This window comes from Arvicanthis niloticus, chromosome 1 (genome assembly GCF_011762505.2).
Source record: "Arvicanthis niloticus isolate mArvNil1 chromosome 1, mArvNil1.pat.X, whole genome shotgun sequence".
In the NCBI taxonomy this organism is placed as follows: Eukaryota; Metazoa; Chordata; class Mammalia; order Rodentia; family Muridae; genus Arvicanthis; species Arvicanthis niloticus.
In genome coordinates this window covers 149,812,689-149,827,074 of record NC_047658.1, presented here as the reverse complement: position 1 = coordinate 149,827,074, position 14,386 = coordinate 149,812,689, and positions in this window count along the sequence as shown.

The following is a 14,386-nucleotide window of genomic DNA, read 5'->3' as shown; positions in this document are numbered from 1 at the left end:
GGTTCTGCCTGTGAGCACTGCGATTGTAGGTGAATTACCGAGCCCACCTGGCATTTGCATGAGCTCTGGGCACCTAAACTCTGGTTCTCATCTTCCCTGCTTGTAACTCCTTTAACCAGTGAGTTCATCCCGCGCCCCCCCCCCCCAATGTATATTTTGGGGGTGGAGTGGGAGGGGAGGAAGGTGGAGTGGCCAGTGATGGGGATTAAGTTCAGGGCCTTCTGAATTCTAGGCAAATGTTTTGTTACTGAGCTACATCGATGTATGGATATACTACAATTTTTTTTTTAATCATCCCTTTATTTATGTGTTTAGATTCTCTCCAACTAACAAATAATGTTTGGTGTTTACATTTGTACATGAATATTTAATGTACCACTCTTATTTCTGTAAATGGGAATTGGTAAAAAAAAATGAATATTTAGTGCCTCTAATATATATTGATAATTTATCTTCTATAGGTTTTATATCAGTTTATAGGACTGCTATAACTAGATGAGAGCCAGGTGGCAGTGGCACATGCCTTTAATCCCAGCACTCAGGAGGTAGAGGCAGGAGGATCTCTGTAAGCTTGAGGACAGTCTAGTCTACAGAGTGAGTCCCAAGACAGCTAGAGCTACACAGAGAAACCCTGTCTGGAAAAAATTAAAAAAAAAAAAAAAAAAAAGAAAGAAATGAGAAATTCATGTTATTATATTCTTGGCCAAAATTAGCTATATTACTGAGTATTAATATTTTATTTTACTTTTTTATAATTAAATGGCCCAAAGTGAAAATTGTAATTGTTTTATTTTTGCTCTCTTTGATTCTTTGATATTGTAATTTGTGCAACTAATTTGTTTTTCACTGAAGACTGTCTACCTTACATGTCACAAATATGCCCTCTTTTTCTGTGGCCTTGCTTTCTGTGGTTTCACTTGCTTGTAATTAACCAACTTTGAAAATACTAAGCAGAAAATTATAGTGTTGACTTCATGTTTTAAGTTGCATGCTATTCTGAGTAGCACAGTGAATTCTACTGGTGTTCCCTGCAGGGCACAAGTCATCCCTCTGTCCAGCATGTCCGTGCTGCAATGTGCTACCTGCTCATTAGTTACTTAACTGTCTGAATTCCTAGTTGCCAGATTGAGTGTGGTGTAATAGCTTGTGTTAGGCAACTTTACTTAATAATGCCCCAAAGCGCAAGTGTATTGACACAACTTAGACAGGTCCTGAAAATGTTTCTTGTAAGTGAATGTCTTCACTTAATAAAGAAAGAAAATCACATGGTGATGTTGGTATGGTAAGAATCAATCTTCTACACATAAAATAATGAAGGAATAATAGAGAAACTTACTCAATTTTTGCTTTTGACTCCAAGGCTTCAAAATTTATTGCTGCAGTGTATTGTAAGTGCTTAGTAAGAAACCGAATTTGTAATCCACATATAAAGAAAGGAGTATTTACAGAGCTTGGTATTGCCAGTGGTTTTAGGTATCTATTGACAGGTCTTGGATATTGTCCCTGCATATAAGTGACAGGGGTAATGGTGACCAAATCTTTTGGGGTCAGACTTTATCTTTGAGAACCTGACCTACGGTTGAACTCAAGTAAACTAACAGGCAGCTACCTAGCACCAGTTTCTGGGCTACCCCCTGCCCCCAACCTGCATCTAGCACCAGTTTCCAGGTTATTCTCCAACAAATCTGCACCTCCAGTTTACAAGCCCATCCCTGACACTTCACTTCCTAACAACCACCAATCAGGAGGAAAACAGAAGTTAAAGTTATGGTTTGGCTCCCAGCACCAGCCAATTATGTTAGAGGCCATAACGGCCCCCCAATCAGATGTATACCAGGCTAGATACCACATTCTTGCCTCTATAAACGCTTGCCTAAAACAAGGCTTAGGACTCCACCTTTTTGCTGTGTCAGGGTTGGCAGAAAGCCCAAGCTGGAGCTTGAATAAAGAGGCCCTAATGTGATTGCATCGGAATTGGCTCTTTGGTGGTCTTTGGGGTTCATGAATGTTTCTTGGCACAACACTGGTTATTGATGGTTCTGAACACTGTGTATTCAGTATCTCCTAAGTACCTTCTTCCTTGATTTATTTTTTGGGTCAAAAATAAATGTTGAAGTAAGGCATTTTATTCTCTATAGGAAGGAAAGAAAGAGAACCTTAATATTGACAAAGTTGATTTAGTATCAAAAAGTTTGATCCTAGTATCAAAATGCAGATCAGCAGATTCTCTGCAGAAATATAATTTTACTGGTTTAAAGTTAGGATTTATTTTTATTTTAGGATCTTAGCAAAATTTTTTCTTCTGTCATATTTCTTAAATGATTCAAATTGTTCTGTATCTCTTGAGTGTTATGTGTATGCAAATGTACATTTGGGCTTTATAATATCATAAAATATATACATAGATAAACTGTCTTTATGTTTACCTCTGGTAGGTAGATTTATATTATATATACATTATGTGAATGGGGATAAATCAATTTCCAAGCATTTTGTTTTAAATATTTTCCCTGTAATTAGATAAATCCCCACAAGATGGCAGTCATTATCCATTTTTTCCTTGTCCTATTTCAGTCTTGACCAGGTAATTTAAAGATTATGACCAGATAATATAGGACCATAATTAAATGTTTATATTTGAACTAGGTAGTAGAGATGCAAATGTTTGTAGCCAGATGTTTCTACTTTATTTTATAATTACAAATATTTCCCAGTATTATAGAAGAATAATATTTTTATATTTTAATATTCTTTCTGGTACCCAAGTCACTTCTGGTGTTTAATTCAGGGTTCTAGCCTGATTCCACAGAACTAAATACCGCCACTGTGGCTTGAAGAATGAATTTGCTCGTAAGTATTTGTGTTATTGTCACTGTTTTAATAACTTTTGAAAAAAAGTAGAACTCAATATTGTTTCTTGTCTGTTATTACTAAGAGCAGCCTTTTGCAAGCCATGGGAGTTTCAAGACTCTAAGCAAAAATTTAAAGAAATACCACTGATTGTAAAAAGTTTTCTGGAATGCATAAAAGACATAAGTTGGATGAGGCTGTGAATGTCTGAGGGACCACCACCACCACCACCACCACCACATACATGACAGGAATCAGTGTGTTGTGAACTCTTTGGACTGGAAGAAAAGGTTCTTACAAAGCCATTTTGCCTAGGCAAAATGCTACACAAGTACCAATTCATGAATCAGTTGTGTTCTCCCAGAGGGTCTGTGTGCTAACAAAAGAATCATATTTAATGATACAGGGAATAATTCTTGACTGTAGTAAAGAGAATGTTTAATGCATTGAAGATAGTGTAGTTACTAAATGAGCTAGTATGATTGCTCTATGTTTCAGTGAACAGTGTTACACTTTTTTTTTTTTTTTTTTGACAAAAATAATACTGAGGTGTGGAGAGACTGGATTCTAGATTTAGCCGAGTCACTTACGTGACCTTCCCTTCTCTGGCCTTACAAGAGTCCCAGATGAAGGGTTGAATTAAATTGTTTCTTAGGTCTTTTCCAGCTCCGATATTAAATGATTATTTTTTTCATGAGAAAGTATATTAGAAAAGTATGCTCTTGTGGAGTTTTATAGTTTTGAAAGTTATACATGTGAGATAATTAAATCTATGTGAAGTATGTTTTCCAGTTAAATGTTGCATGTCTGTTTTTATCTCATGTGAAGCCTTGTTTATTCTGTGGTTGTGTGTGTGTGTGTTGGGGGTGGGGTGGCAAGAGTTTCTTTTCAGATAGCTTCAGTGATGTCTTGTTTAGAGAATTTGGTTATCTGCATTTAACCTCATTGTTTTCTTTTTCTTTTTAAAAAATCAATCAATCAATCAACCAATCAATCAATTAACATTGCAAACGCTGCTCCCCTCCTGGTCCCCTGTCATAGAATCCCTACCCTGCCATCACGTCCCACCTCCCCTTCTCCTCTGAGAGGGTAGCGACCACTTTGGGTATCTTGCCCTTCTGGCATTTAAGTCTCAGCCTGATTAGGTACATCCTCTCTCACTGAGGCCAGACAAGACAGCCACAAAGACTGAACTGTCTGACTGCTACATATGTGCAAGATGTGTGTGTGTGTGTGTGTGTGTGTCTGTGTGTGTGTGTGTTCCAGCCTGTTTATGTCCTTTTGTTGGTGGCTCAGACTCCTAGGGGTTGAAGTTTGTTGACTCTTTTGGTCTTCCTGTGGGGTTCCCATTTACTTCAAGGCCTTTGATTCTTTCCCCATCTCTTCCATAAGTGTCCTGGACCTTACCTCTGTTTAATGTTTGGCTGTGGTGTCTGCATCTATTTCAGTCCGCTGCTGGGTGGAGCCTCTCAAAGGACAGTTATGCTATGCTCCTGTTTGCAAGCATAACAGAGTATCATTAATAACATCAGGGATTGGTGCTTTTTTGTGGCATGGGTTTTGAGTTGGGTTGGTTATTGGATGGCCTTTCCTTTGGTCTCTGTTCCATCCCTGCATTTCTTTTAGACAGGATAAGCTTCAGGTTGAAAGTTTTGTGGGTGGGTTAGTGTCCTTACCTCTCCCCTGTGTCCTGACTGGCTACAGGAGGTGGCATATTCAGGTTCCATGTCCTCATTGTTAGGCAGGTCTCTGGGACTTCCTAGAGATCTGTTTCCTGCCCCCTGCCTCTTACCCCCAGCTGCAGATTTCTATTCATTCCCCCCCCCCCATCTCTCTGGGCCTCTCTCCTGTCTCTCCCTGTACCTGGTCCTGCCTCCCCCTTCCTCTCCCCTTCTCCCCTTCCACCCATTTTTTTCTTTGCCTCCTATTATTATTTTGTTTCCCCTTCTAAGTGTGATTCAAGCATCCTTATTTGGGTCTTTCTTCTTGTATAACTTCTTTGGGTCTGTGGAATGTATCATGAGTATTCTGTACTTTATGGCTAATATCCAGTTATCAGTGAGTATGCACCATGCATGTCCTTTTTGGTCTGGGTTAACTTACTCAGGATGATATTTTCCAGTTTCATCCATTTACCTTTAAAATCATTGATGTCCTTGTTTTTTAAATAGCTGAACAGTTTTCCATTGTGTAAATGCACCACATTTTCTATATTCATTCTTTGGTTGAGGGACATCTGGGTTGTTTCCAGTTTCTGGCTATTAAGAATAAAGCTGTTATGAACATAGTGGAGCACATGTCCTTGGGGTATGGTAGAACATCTTTCGGGTATATGTCAGGAGCCATCTAGGATAGGCTAAGGCTAGCAGGAGGCCTTCCTGGAGGTGGCTCACCACTCTTTTATGATTTGCAAGGGTTGAACTCTATTAGGCAAGGTCCCAGAAGACTTTATCTCGGGATTGGTTCTTGCCATTTATATGTCTTTCCTGTCATTATTAAATTAATATAATAATCCCTTGGCATTAGCCCACCCTGTTGATCAGATTTCCTACAGATCAACATAAAGATGAACTTTCCTGAATTAATGCTATTTAGATGAATTAATGATTTTATAGACTTCCTGATGTGATGCAAATAATTTTAGGAAGAAAGTTTTAGAGATGGTTTTAGTTGCTTCGCTAGAAAGATAGAATAAAGTTAGAATCAAGAATAGAATGTGCCCACTCCTCATAACAGTAAATAAAGGCTGCATAATAAGAAATACAATGAACTTTAATAATCTCACTAAAAAGAGAAATAGACTTGGGACAAATTTGTGTTCAAGAAAAAATATTTAGGTTCAAGATAAGCCATAGGTATGCACTATGATAAGGCATGTCCATGTAAAAACTGTTACTTTGGACTTATAATGAGCATATAGAATTAAAAACACTGCTTTGAACTTAATAGTAACATTCTTCTGCAACTCCCATTTTATGCAACATTTTATCTCTGAGATAATTTTTTAAGAACTTTTGTTTAAGAAGGAATAAAAAGATCAAAGAAAAGAAATAAGGTTGGTGTTTTGGGAGACTCTGCCCCATCCATCCTTCCTTCCAGACATCTATCCATCTATCCATCCATCCATCCAAATGTGTATGTCTGTTGTTTATATGTATGTGTATAAAGGTGTATGTGTATGCATGTAAGCATGGATGAACATTTGTGGAGTTGATGAGACAGATGACTGAGCCCTGTCAGAGCGTGTGTGTGTGTGTGTGTGTATGTATGTATGAATGTATGTCTAAAAACTATAAAAAGCTAAAAACAATAAGTAAAAGGTGATATAGCCATTTTCCACTTCACATGGTGTATTTTCTGTGTGAGTGACTTACTCTTTTCTTTCTGGTTTACAAAGAGTTAACCAGCCAAGTCAGTAAGGGGCCCCTGGCTGCTTGGCCAGAGAAGGGGTCTTTAGCAATAAAGCCTTTACCTAATGCTACCCTTTCCCCCTCTGTTACTGACAAGTGTCAATAGGTTCAGAGCCTGCAGTGTCTAGCTTCAGAGTAACTTATAGTCAAGATAGGTATATGTTATTATAGAAAGCAACTTTAATATCTCACAAGACCAAGTCTTGCCACCAATGCTCTTTCCTCTCTGCTACCTTCAAGAGAGAACCAGAGCTCTGGACCTGGCCAAAAGCAGTGGTATAGCTGGGTCTTCAGGTAGAACTGTTTACAGCTTTCTAAGAAATCACCAGAGGAATTACCATCCCTGACCTCACGCTGTACTATAGAGAAATAGTGATTAAAAAATACTGCATGGTATTGGTACAGAAACAGACAGATTGATCAATGTAATAGAATTGTAGACCCAGAAATAAACTCGTACACCTATGGACACTTGATTTTTGGCAAAGAAGCCAAAGCCATACAATGGAAAAAAAAGAAAGTGTCTCCATCAAATGGTGCTGGATTAAGTGGATGTCTGCATGTAGAATAGTGCAAATAGTTCTATTTTTATCTCCCTGCACAAAACTCAAGTCCAAGTGGATTAAAGACATCCACATAAAATCCAACACACTAAACTTAATAAAAGAGAAAGTGGGAAATAGTCTTGAATGTATTGGTACAGGAGACAATTTCCTGAACAGGACACCAATGGTTCAGGCCCTAAGATCAACAACTGATAAATGGGACCTCATGAAACTGGAAAGCTCCTTTCTGTAAGGCAAAAGACACTGTCAACAGGACAAAATGGCAATCTACAGATTGGGAAAAGATCTTCACTAACCCTACAACTGATAGAGGGCTAATATCCAAAATATATAAAGAACTCAAGAAGATAAACTCCAACAAACCAAATAACACAATAGAACTAAACAGAATTCCCAACAGAGGAATCTCAAATGGCTGAGAAGCTCATAAAGAAATGTTGAGCATCCTTAGTCATCAGGGAAATGCAAATCAAAATGACCCTGAGATTCCACCTCACACCAGTCAGAGTAGCTATGATCAAAAACTCAAGCAACAGCATATGCTGTCAAGGATGTGGGAAAAGAGGAACACTCCTCTTGGGATTGCAAACTGGTACAACCACTCTGCATTTAACCTCTTAAGAAGTGATCTCAGAATAGGAGACCCTGAAAACACCACACTTGCCCTTGCCCCTAAAGAGGTGTTTTTTCCAAGCATTTCTGATGCAATAGTTGAAAGCCATGTCTCATTTCTTTTTCCACTGATTGACAATTACAGCTCAGGACTTCCAAACTTAGCTCTTCATCTCCAGTCCTCTTTCTCTAGACTTCTTACTTTAATTGGCATTTGATAGTTTTCATTTATACAAATGGTGCAGGTTATATGACCTGAGAATCTGTTTGCCTTTATCTTCTAGGAGGGTTTGGTTGAGATTGTGTCTTAGAAATCATGTCTCTAATAGCAGAAATAGTTATATAGTGTCACTGGCCAGAGCATCCTGGCTTGCTTTCTTTCCCCACTGAGCATAATAACCATTCCTCTCTTGTATTGTTCTTTATTGTTTTTAGTGGGTTCTGATAGTTAGTGGATCATTTATGTGTCTCCCCTTCATCTGCCCATCCATAATTTGTCCATCTACCCAATTTAATATATACTTTGATTAGATTTCTACATGAAACAACTTTAGTAGAGACATGTCTCCTTTGCTTTTTTGGTAATGAATCCTATACCTGTATTGTACACTTCTTTGGCCAAGGTTGAGAGTATCTCAGGCATATGTCTATAACATAAATATTTATAAGGCAAATTGACAGCATAATCATTTATCAAAACCCAGCAGGTTGTACACTAGGGTATATGACCTTCCTGGCCATGGGATTTTGACCAAAGGTATAGCACCTGGCATGAAATTCACTTTTCTGGAGCAGGCCTCAAATATAATCAGAATGATGTTAGTTAGTTACCCTATAACAGTGATGTGACTATGGCACCAGTGGATGTTTCTTACCTGGCAGGTTGGTATTGTAGCATGCATAGTCTAGCATAGTCTAGTGATGGATAACACCATTGACGTCCCCTGTCTCCAGCAGCCTGAATTTCACCTTCTGGCTATGACAGTTACACAGAAGGCAAGGAACTTCCTGGTCAGTTTGAAATTTTTTTTCTATGTCCTACTGCCAGAGTGTGTGGTGTCTTCAGCAATAGATTCTTTCAAATGTAATATTGTTGTTTCTTATTATTTTATATATGTTTTGCCTGCATATATGTTTGGACACCATGTATGTGCTTGGTGCCTGCAGAGGTCAGAAAGGGAGTGTTTGATTCCCTGGAACTGGAGCTACAGACCATGAGCTGCCATGGGGATTCTGGAATCAAATCCAGGTCCTCTAGAAGAGTAGCCAGTCCCAAAAAAAAAAAAAAAAAAAAAAAAAAAAAAAGAGTGCTTTTAATGGGGAAGACATCTCTCCAGCCCAGCAGCAGGGGGTGGAGTTATTATGGGTAATCAAGGCGATAACAATAGCCTGGGTTGTTTTGGAGACCTCTGGAGCCTCCTTGACCAGGAACTCAAAGGGAGGTGTCCCATACCTTATTCGGCAATTTCCATGTAATCATCTGTGAGTGATGTTGTCCACCCAACTAGGGTAATTCCATTTGACATTTAAAAAATGTTGTATTTGTAATTAGTTTACTAACTAGTGTGTTTTCATAAAAACAGGCATTTTCATAATACTTAGTTTGGGTTTCTCTTCATTCATATCATCCCCATCGGCTTGTTTGATTTTTGATATTATATGTTGTTCTAATTATAGATGCCTTTATCTATGCTGAGAACTTCAGTTCTCTCAAATCTGCATATTATAGACTAAAATAGACTGTCACATAAAATCTATTTGATTTGTTAACCCATATTATACATATGACATATACATATAATTGTTATTAAGAAAACAATGCCAAAATTATCACTAACATAGGGATCATTAGGGATGTACAGTAATATTCTCTTATAAAATCACTTAAGGTATTTTTTATGTATGGTTAAGTTCTTCCTACACACATGGTTTTATTTTCAATTTAAGAGATGTTTTGAAAACATTTGTCTTTTATATTTAAGTAAAAGTTTGTATCAAAAAAGTCAAATCTATAGAGCAAGATTATTAAAAACACCCAGTTTCCCTAGGTATAGAACAATCCACTTGAGTTTGAGTTTCCCTTTCCCTTCCCTTTCCCTTCCCTTCCCCTCCTTCCCCTTCCCCTTCCTCCCTTTCCCCTTCCCCTTCCTCCCTTTCCCCTTCCTCTTCCTCCCTTTCCCCTTCCCCTTCTCCTTCCCCTTCCCTTTCTTTTCTTTTTTGAATTCTAATATAAACAGTATCAGAATGATGCATAATCTTTCTCTGTTGTTCCTTCTCTATCAGCATCTGATTTTTAGTACTATTTTTTTACTCTAGTAATTCAATCAGCAAACTTACTATATTTTTTCATCCTTGGCTTAGTTTTTGTTTGTGGTATTGGATGTATGTTCTTAGAGGCTATAACCATTACCTCCTGTGTTCTATTCCCTGTAACCATTGTTTAGTCTTAGTTCTGTAAGTAAATGTACAGCTAATGATTACAGTCAGCTCTTAAATAGAAATCTCCTCAGTTATTGGTGTTGTGTGGAGTTTGTTTTCTAACAGATTTCTCTGGAAGGACTCCTGGGAGCATTCTTTGAGTTGTTACATCCCCTAACAGTTTTTCTCTAGCCTTTATACTTGGAAATCATCATTTTGGCTTCATATAAAATCCCTGGTTTACATTTTCAGCCCTTGGGTATCTCCAGCCTGTTTTATTATTGCCCAGAATAAAATATTGGTGTTGAAAACTGATGATAAATTTGATTTTCACCCTTGTAAGTAACTTGGTCTTTTTGTTTGTGCAAAGGATTTTTTTCTTAAAAATATTTATTTTTATTAGTTTTAATTGGTGTGTATGTGTACTTCAGAGGTGAAAGGTGTCATATTTTACTGGAGCTGAACTTATCTGCTTGATATGGGTGATGGGATCTGAACTTTGGCTCTTTCTTTCCTATTTATTTATTTATTGGATATCTTCTTTATTTACATTTCAAATGTTATCCCCTTTCTCAGTTTCTTCTCTGGAACTCTCCTCTCCCATTTCCCCCTCCCTCTGCTTCAATGAGGGTGTTTCCCCATCCACCTACCCACTCCCACCTCCCTGCCTTGGCATTCTCCTACTCTGGGGCATTGAGCCTTTACAAGACCAAGGGCCTCTCCTCCCATTGGTGTCTGACAAAGCCATCCTCTGCCACATATGTGGCTGGAGCCATGGGTCCCTCTATGTGTACTCTTTGGTTGGTGGTTTAGTCACTGGAAGCTCTGGGGGGGTCTAGTTGGTTCTTTCTAAGATCAGCACATCTTATAGAAACACATCTTAGATGCGGAACCATTTCTTTTGGCACTTTGCTTTTTTATGCAGTATTTTACTAGAAAAAAATATATATGTGCGTCACTGTGATACAACATGTCCTTTTAACATATAGTTTATTTTTGCTGAAGAATTTTAATTAATTATTTTTAATATCTATTTTGTCCCACTACATTTGTTTTCTTTTTTAGGATCTTCTATCATACTTGCGTTAGATCTTTCTTAACCCTGTTTTGATATGCTTTTTTTTTTTATTTTTTAAAAATGTCCTTTTTATTTAGTTTTTCCTTTTATTTTAAATCTATATTATCTTTTGAAAAATCAGTTTTAAGACTATTTAAAATGTTTATTGAATCTGTTCTTTGACAACTTTATAAATATGTAAATCCTTACTACTATAGCCTCTACCTTTTTTATTTTTCCTGTCATCCCTGCCCACTTCCTTGTGCCTATAATTCCCGCTTTAAAAAAAGATTTATTTATTTTTATTTATATAAGTACACTGTAGCTGTCTTCAGACACACACCAGAAGAGTGCATCAGATCGCATTACAGATGGTTGTGAGCCACCATGTGGTTGCTGGGAATTGAATTCTGGACCTCTGGAAGAGCAGTCAGTGCTTTTAACCGCTGGGCCATCTCTCCAGTTCAATTCTCCTTTTCTTAATGATTTTCTTAACAGTTTTACTGTTTTTGGATTTCATATTTTAAATTATGAAGGATAAGCTAATAATATAAACGAAAATTTTGTAAGTTTATTATTATATTATTTTAGAAATTATAATTATGTCATTTTTCCTCTTCCCCTTCTTTGCTCCAACCCCTCCCACATACCCTGTTTGCTGAATCTCACATTCATGCCCCCCAATATATATATAAATAATACACACACATAGTATGTATATATGTATACATATATACATATGTATTTATACTAATGTATATACCCAAATACTCAAATACAACCTGTTCGGCTTGTTTAACATTACTTGTATATATGATTTCAGGGCTGACCACAATTCCCTTTGAAACATTCAGGGTTTTTGTTGTTGTTCTTATTGTTGTTTGAGACCCACTGAGTTTAACCAGGATCATGTGTGTGACCATGGCTTTTAAACAGTTAATTAGACCTTAGTTGTTTTCCAGATGGTACACAACTGAAGACATGACTGCCCCCCTTTTTTTTTCAGAATCCATCAGTAGCTGGTAGCTTAGCAGGGAAGAGCAGGTCCCACAGGCCCATCCCTAACCACCTGTTGATAGGCTCATTCCTGTGTAGACTTGCTGAGTATAGCCAGCTGTTTTGAAGTCATGACAGCATTGGCTGTCCATATCCAGAAGACAGTATTCGACTCTATCTTCTGGCTCTTAGATTCCTTTCCCCCTTCTTCCATGATGTTTCCTGAACTTTAGGTAGGGCAGTGTGAATATTGTTCCTATTTAGGGCTGAGAACCCAAACACCACCTATTTTCAGTACCTTCAGAAGCTGTATGTCTCTGCATCCACTACCATTATTGCAAGGAGAAGATTTTTTTTTATTGTAAGACAGTATCTTTTATGCTTATTCACTCAGGGGTTTTGTTGTGTGACATGCAAAGCAAGTTTATTTCCTATGATGATTAAAAGATAAACTACTCGGGTGGTGGTGGCGCACGCCTTTAATCCCAGCACTTGGGAGGCAGAGGCAGGCGGATTTCTGAGTTCGAGGCCAGCCTGGTCTACAGAGTGAGTTCCAGGACAGGACAGCCAGGGCTACACAGAGAAACCCTGTCTCGAAAAACCAAAAAAAAAAAAAAAAAAAAAAAAAAAAAAAAAAAAAAAAAAGATAAACTACTAAACTATGGTTATATTGCTATGTTACACAAGTTACAAAAAGACACTTGTATAGTTTGGTTATGGCCTTGATATGTATGTACACCAATGTGTACATTGTGTGTTTGTAGCTTGGTCCCAGTGATGCTAATAGACAGTGACAACATTTTAACAAATACTCACTGTGGGAGCTTGTGACGGGTTCTCCTAGTGCTGTGGTTTCAGGCCTTGCCATGTGTTCTTCTCATACATAATCCTATCTTGATGCTACCTACTGTGAGGGGACAGTATGGTTGTACTCTGAGAGTCCCACACTATTTGGACTTGCAGGCAACAAAACTATGAAACAAATGATTTTTGTATATATATTTCTTTACCCACTGGAACATGGGAAACCTATTGGGAACACCCTCAAAAAAAAAAAAAAAAAAAAAAAAAAGATACAAAAGAATGATTCTTCCACCTCCCAACTCTCAACTTCCAGTAAGGGATGGACCTGGAGAGCACCTTGCCATTCATGCCAAAAATTTGGCTTGAGTTTTTTATTGTAATTTTTATTCTTGAGAATTGTATACTTGTATATAATGAAACATGACCTCTTCCTGTGACTCCCTTCCAAATTCCCTGAAATCCCCTAACAAGGCTCCTTCCAAAATTAACATCATCATTTTTTTTTTTTTTTGTCTTTGATAGCCGACTAAGTCCAACTAGTGTTGCCCATATATGCACAGGTGTGAGGGTTTGAATTAGAATGGCCTGTATAGGGTTGTGTATTTGAATGTGTAGTCTACAGTTGGTGGACCTGTTTTTGGGATTAGGAAGTATGACCTTGGAGGAAGTGTGTCACTGGGGTGGGCTTTGAGGTTCCAAAAGCCAATCCCAGGCCCAGTCTCTGCCTTTCTGTTACAGTCTCTGAGTAAGATGTGTCTTAGCTACTGCTTCAGCATCACACTTGCCTGCCTGCTACCATGCTTCCTGTCACGACAGTCATAGACTCATCTTCTGAAACTGTAAAAAATCCCCTAATTAAATGCCTGGTTTTATAAATTGCCCTGATGATGGTGTTTCTTTAAAGCAGTAGAATGGTAATTAAGGCACAGTTATGGGGCCATCCACTGGAACATGGGGAATCTATCAAAGGCCAAGCATTAAAAAGAATGATTCTCCCCCTCAGCAGCCATCAGCTGTTAAGTAAAGATGGGACCTGGAGAACACCTTCCCATAAGTTTTCTGGAATTTTGGCTGGATTGATGTTATGCAGGCGGGCACTGCTGCTTTGAGTTGATGAGTGCCAAAGCAATGGCATGCCCAGAAGACTGAGTTTCCTAGCATGCCCCTCATCCTGCATCTTTTGTTTGAGTCTGTTCCCTGGGAAATATTTTGGGGTTTTATTTGTTGAATTTTTGGCTGTTTGATTTTGTGAGTTTACAAAGTATAGACTGTTTCGGATCCTTTAGACTTTATTTTTTAAAAAAGTATATTTATTTATTTAGGATTTGTGTGTATGTGTGAATGGTCACCTGTGTATACATAAGTTAAAAACAACTTAAAGGACTTAGTTTTCTTCTTCTACTATGTTCTTCTTCAATAATGGAGCTAGATTTCATTTTGCATCTAGATGATGCTGATTCTGTTGGATCTGTGGACCTGCTCAGATGTGCAGTATTTATTACAACACAGTTTACATCCTACCTGGAATCAGTGTTATGGAATGTCTTAGGTTTTTCAACTATTTGCATTATAAGTGTAAACATTAAAGAATCATACAGGGTTTAGTTTTTAGCTTCATTGATGATAGGTTAAAAAAACACGTTAGTATCTTGGGTAAGTTCAGTTTTGAACTT